The sequence below is a fragment of the Danio rerio genome, chromosome 5, assembly GCF_052040795.2.
Source record: "Danio rerio strain M-AB ecotype USA chromosome 5, GRCz13ab, whole genome shotgun sequence".
NCBI classification, from domain to species: Eukaryota; Metazoa; Chordata; class Actinopteri; order Cypriniformes; family Danionidae; genus Danio; species Danio rerio.
Genome location: NC_141025.1, coordinates 11,174,092 through 11,180,766, shown reverse-complemented (window position 1 = coordinate 11,180,766; position 6,675 = coordinate 11,174,092). Strand labels below are relative to the sequence as shown.

The 6,675-nt window shown below is 34.9% G+C and overlaps 1 long non-coding RNA gene across 2 annotated transcripts; it reads left to right on the top strand.

Annotated features, from left to right (window-relative positions):
• Positions 1–691: 691 nt before the first annotated feature.
• Positions 692–4,677, top strand: LOC147843867 (uncharacterized). Of its 2 annotated transcripts, none has more exons than XR_015490824.1 (5): positions 692–742; positions 1,033–1,107; positions 1,462–1,507; positions 1,783–1,909; positions 2,870–4,677. It is a non-coding gene; the product is annotated as an uncharacterized LOC147843867 (long non-coding RNA). The 2 variants fall into 2 exon arrangements; XR_015490825.1 differs by having other exon boundaries at positions 1,027–1,107.
• The last annotated feature ends 1,998 nt before the right edge of the window (positions 4,678–6,675 follow it).

The window sequence follows — 6,675 nt, the reverse complement described above, 5'->3', positions numbered from 1 at the left end:
GCAATTTTCCGGAAAGGTCTGTGTGTGTGTGAACAGGTCCTTTTTGAAAATACCGGTAAATTCGTTCCTGCTATTTTCCAGAAAGAGAAGTTGTAACATTACTGGTAATTTACCGGAATGCTGCCCTGTGTGACTGCAGAAAGAAGATTGGCGGAAAGAGCACGTTCACGTCTAGAACGTGAGATGTGTACTTTAGCCAATCAGAACATTTAGACGCATCCATATTTTCCCAGACACATTTAGCTGCTAGATGTTAGTCAGATAATGTTTCTGTGTTCCTTCTTAATGCCAACTGTGTAAATAATTATCGATAAGATGCTTATGATAAGCCATTGTTTGTTTACCTTCAAGCTCTGCTTCCTTCAGTTGCTTAACACGTTGAGTGTGTCAGTGAGAGCCAGCACACACGCATATCATGAACATCTCAACATGCGAAGTGTTCATCTATATTTAAATCGAAGTTGTTTACACTACTTATCCATCCACAGAGAGTGTGATGTTGTTAAATCTTTACAAATACAACCACAGCCATTTAGTGGTCATTTCTGGTTAATGATGTCAGAATTTACCGGTATTTTGGAATGGAACAAAAACAGCGTGAACATCGCTTTTTTTTTTAACTTACCTGGAAATTTTCCGGATATTTACCAGTGTCACTGTATGAAAGAGTCTATAGTGTGATTACAACTCTACCCAGCCGGCACACGACCGACCTTCAACGTTGAAATATGGTTGAAATAAGGTCAGATGTGTTTTGAGCGTTGAAATAATGTTGATAGAACGTTTAATGTTGAACGGTTGAAAAACAGCCTGCATATGACAAGGCTTCAACGTTGAAATGTGGTTGAAAATACGTCAGTAGTTGCTTTAATGTTGAAACAATGTTGAATGATAAATGGTTGAAAAAAGTTACAGAAATTCTTGTACAAATCAACGTTGACATTTTTTTTTATCATGATCTGTATGTTGAATTAACGTCATGGCTTCATCCAATATTCAACATGTTTGGTTACCATGGTATCGGAGGACTAGGCGCACGCGGCCACGCGCAGCGCTTCACTTCACTTAATTACGAACACCTGACCTGCAGTGCAGCAGAATTCAGAGGTAAGCGTGTTTTTAGATGCTTTAATGTTTTATTTACCCCCCGATTTTGTTTTACACACAGTGTATCTTAAATGTGACTTGGTGTAGTGTTTCGAATTTTGAAGCATTTAAAACTTTCCAGTTTGGTTTTTAGTCGTTTGCGCTCGAGGTAATGTCACATGTTTAACGTTAGTCTAAATGAGCGTTTTTATGGCAAATTCAAAGCGATAAACTCCAAACGCAGTTTAAAGTTACTTAGCAACGTTATAAAACAATATCCTTTTTATACGCTGTATCATTAGTGTTATTATTACAAAGTGAACTGCTGTCGTTTCACTGTTGTTGTTGTTGTTGTTGTTTTTGCTTTTACTCTAGAGACGCACTAACTTGCACAGCATTGAATGGAAAAGGCTTTATCCATGTAAGTTTACTTTAGCTTTAACTAAGCTATCTGTTAAATCTTCTTGATGCTTTGGTTGGTGATATTCTCTTTCTAATCTGTTTGTTTATTGATTGTTAGGCTATGTTGTGATATTATATTGATATTATTATTGTGAAATCATGTTGTGATGTTATACTATGTGACAGTATTGGGGAACAAATATGTATTTAGTTAGAAATTAATGCTTAAATTACACTTTGTATAGTGGCAGATAAGAGGTGTAATGGGTTTTAATTTTCTGGGTTTTCTGGAAGGTCCAGTTGAGGGGCATCAAGAACACGCAGATGGCCTAAACCTGTATCAGCCTGGACAGACTGCAGTTCTGCTATTCCACGCCAAGGCTTTTGTATGGATGTCTGACTACTACTGTGTTCTCTAAAGGTATTACTGGAGCAAAACAACAGCACCTGTTACAGTGAAATTTGTATTAATAAAAATAGTGATACATGTGTAGCAGGTCCAGTACATGTGATGTCATTGAGAAGTTGTTTTTATTAAATGTCCTTAAAACAAGTAAATAAACATACTATTTAAATAAATCTAAATATTAAAAACTTGAGGATTAAGATGAGAAATGAAATGAATCATCTGTCTTGCGAAAGGGGTGTACTTAAGAATTCTGGTGTTTTCCAACTGAAAGGGATAGTTCAACCAAGAATGAAAATTTACTCACATTTTACTCCCCAAATGGTTTAAAACCATTATGAGTTTATTTTGTTGAACAAAAAAAGAGGCTATTCTGAAAAAAAAAACTAAAAACCTGTAAACATTGACCTCCATAGTAGAAAAAAATACTATAGAAGTCAATGGTTATAGATTTGCAGCTTTCTTCAAAATATCTTCTTTTGTGTTCAATGTGGTCAGTAAATGACGACAGAATACAAATTTTGAACTATCCCTTTAATTCTCTGACCTACATGCAGACTTTTGTAGAAGTGCTACTCCTTCTAGAGTTTTTCTCAACCATATGTCTAAAAAGCTTCAAACAGCTTTTACAGTACATGTAATGGTTTACAACAACTTGTAATTATTAGATGTGTTGAATGTTTCATGATTCTTTACTGCAGCCTTTGTTAAAAAAAAAAAAAGTAATTTTTTTGAGAATCTGAAATTTGAATTCTGGAAATGCTGGCACCGGTGGTGGCGAAGGGCTTCCTGACGATATCACACCTTATTCTTCACTTCTCTTAGTTAGGAATATTCAGATGGATGAGTCAAAATTATTGAGTGGGACGATATTATAGGACAAATTTGGATTCAATAAAAAATAAATATTTGAATTTCACTTTGTATAATAGCAGACACCAACTTAGTTGTAACCTCGTATTTCATTTATTGCAGGTTTTCTGGAAGCTCCATTTGAGGTCATCAAGGACATACTGATGGCCTAAACCAGTGTCAGCCTAGACAGACAGACAGACAGACAGACATCTATTGTAGTTCTGCTACACAAGACCAAACTCTCTGCTTTTGTATGGATGTCTGACTAGTACGGTGTTCTCTAAAGGTATAACTGGAGCAAAACAACAGTATCCGTTACAGTGAAATTTGTGTTCATAAAAGATATGTGTAACAGGTCCAGTACATTTGTCATAAAGGTTAAATCACAGTAAGTACTGTAAAAATAACTTGTTTGCCTTTGCCACAACAGGTCATGGTGTGTGCAAACTGCTCGTAGTAAACACACATGCTGATCTGATGCGGGAGAGATATACGCAAACACATTTGTATTTACTGTTTTGTTTTGCCTCACTAAAGTGTTGTTGGAGCTTGGTATGTTCACAGTTGAAATCACTGAAGTCCCATGGAACGTTTTGACAATGTGTTTTGTGCCTTATCTTGACAATGACCATCTTGGGACTATTGCTGTCTGTAGAGGATGAGGAGCATTTAATCTAAAATATTTTAGTTTGTGTTCTGAAGATTAACAGGTCTCTGGGATGACACAAGTACTTAATAACAGAACCTATATGAACAGTTAATGTGACATGTAATAGTGAAATAGTGGTCCTACATTCACAAATGTGAGCCATTATTATAAGACCCATGTGAACATGCAATTTTTATGATACTAATAATAATAGAATAACAAATTGCTTTTACTGTTGTGTTTGTGAGAGAGAATCAAACTATATATTCTACACATTTTCTTGATGATTTACTGAAATATTTGTCTACATGTTCCACTGTCACAGGTGCTCAGTTTTGCTGCAGTAATGCTAAACACAATAGATGTACTTTATGCAAAAAAAAAAAAAAAAAACTACTAAATATTTAGCATGCAGACCTGCAAAGTGAAGGAGTAATGTCAGGTTTAGATTATAGCATGAGTTTTCACTATTGTGAAAGTGAAGCCATTCATTCACAATGAATTGGAATAGCAAACCTCATTATTGATTTTGTAGGAAACTCACCTGGTGTTTGAGAAATAAATATGTATTTAACTGCTAGACTGATATAGATGTTTAAGTGTTTTACGCTTGATTTTTTTGTCCCCAGTGCCATCTTTTACCTCAAGTTTTTCTCCCAACCTATAAAACCTCAAACAGATGTAATGTATTTTACTTGTGATTCTTATTTGTGAGTGATGTTTTTTATTTAATTTTTTTTATTGCAGCCACTTTAAAAATGGGTATTTTGTAAACTTTGTAAACGGAATTGTATTTTGGAGACTGTGATGGTTGAAGCATAGTTTAGTTACTTAGTTTAATTTAGTTAGTATCTGTCTTTCTGAAGACGGTAACACTTTACAATAAGGTTGTATTAGTAAGTGTTAATGTATTTACTAACATGAACAAAGAACAATGAAGCATCTTTCAAATAAAGAAAGTACAGTTCATGTCAGCTCAGTGCATTAATGTTAACAAGCATACATTTTGATTTTAATAGCATCGGGACATATTTCAATTAATTAAATGATTAATAAATGCTGTACAAGTATTTGTTCTTTGTTCATGTTAGTAAACATTAACTAACTTTAATTCATGAAACCTAATTAAAAAGTGACTATTTAATTGTATGCCTTTTTCTGTATTTGAGCATGTATAGTAACCTGCATGGTTTTAATGATGTATGCTGTAAATGTTGCTGTATATTTAGAATAATTGAAATAATGAGGTGTGTATTAAATAAATTGATACACAGGCTAAGTTGTGTATTTGTGTCGTGTATTTTTAATTAGTAAAAATTTGTTTGCTATATTTATGGACTTTGCGTTGTATGTAATTCCTATTTAACTTACGTTGAAATGTATGACGGTGAAACAACGTCACGGTATCAACGTTGATCCAATTTGCAAAACCGAAAGGTAATTCAACCTTCATTCAACGTCTACAAAACGACCATAATTCACCCATGAAAAAGGTAAGAGTGAAACAACGTCGTGAATTCAACGGTGAATCACCGGTGGTGTTCCGACGGTGAAACAACGTCACTATATAAACGTTGATCCAATTTGCAAAATCGAAAGGTAATTCAACGTTGATCCAACCATAGACCTGACGTTGATTCAACGTTGAATCACCGTTGAAATGCCGGCTGGGTAGCATGGTAGTTATGTAGATAGTATGGTAGTCATGTAATAGTTTAAAGTGATTAAATTAATCACTTTAAACTATTAAAAATGTTTTTAAAAAGTCACTTTTCAAACTTTTCAATGTTAAAAGGCATTTGAAGGAAGTATCAATATCCCATAAAGCAATTCACAACATAATTAAGTAGGAAACAAATTTTGACTCAAATCATGAATCATTTTTAAAGTGTAGTATTTTTGGTAAAAAATTGTGAGGTGCTTTTTTCCAGCATTTTCTTATAAACAAAACATTTGAACAGAATTAATTTTAACAGAAACATTAAGTCAAATTAATCACCATCACTTTTAATCAAATGAAGTCCCTATATAGATTATTACTTTCAATTTCAGTTGCAATAAATCCCAAATAAAGTGTTTGCAGTTAAACTACAGGATTGATATTATAGAACGTTTCATTTGCAACACTTCCAAATGACTGCATTGTAAACGAAAGAAATTTAATTGCTTTGGTCGGGTGCTCCTGATACCAGTTATCAGTCAGTGTACACACGACACACTCCAGTGTGCAGCTGTCTGTTGGGTAAATTATCAAGAGTAGCTTTCGGTGTTTATTTTGCTTCCTATAGTATTACATGAATAATGCAAAAGAGAACCAATATATTAAATAATGCACGCTAAAAATCGGGCTATGACGTATGGTCTAATGTGTGTCTAATAATTACAGTAATCACAGATAAACCTTGTGGCAAACAACACTCATGTTGACAGTGGAGAGAGTACAATAGCGCAGCTCTGTGATTTCAGGTCCAGCACTCAATATGATATATTGATTGCTCCGCTTCTCTAATGCCATTGCAGTTTTATTGCTTCTCACACTGGAAAATTATTCCCCTTCAAAAAGGCAAATGAAAAATCCTGACGCCGAAGATGAAAAGACTCGTGCTGTCCGACTGAGTTTGCAGAGTGAGAAACGGCTAAGTGAGATGAGAGTGATCGTATTGACTGTCCTGCTGCTAATATAAATTCAGCCTATAATAAAACCTGAATTGAGGCCTGACTTCTCAACACTTTTTTTAGGGGTCCCAACACACTTCAGCTTCATGGGATTATGAGGGTTGTTAGAATTATCGGTAGGAGCTTGAGATAAAGCGGGAAAGCAAGTTTATGGACTGTTAACGTAATAGGGCTGATTGTACTGGCGATGTTTCCTGAAAACAACACAAAACGGATTACATTGTGGCTTCCTGCTTTCTGAACTGAAATATAAACTCAGAAGTGAACCTTTTGGAAGCCTCAATCAGACATCACAGAACAATGCCAGCCTGACCTCACGAGAATTTTACGTTTGGCCATTTTAGTGGCTAATTCGTACAGAAGGGACGTAGTGAAGGAGAAAAAAATTGGCTGGGTGAAAAATAAAAAATAATGGGTGAAAGAAAAAAAATGGGTGGGAGGAAAATATATATTTCTAAGTTTTTTCGTTCTTTCGCAAAGATGTTTTGCGTTCCCTTGCAAAGTTTTGCGTTATCTCGCAAAGATGTTTTGCGTTATCTCGCAAAGATGTTTTGTACGGAACCCCGGAAGGGACGTAGTGGAGGAGAAAAAAAATGGGTGG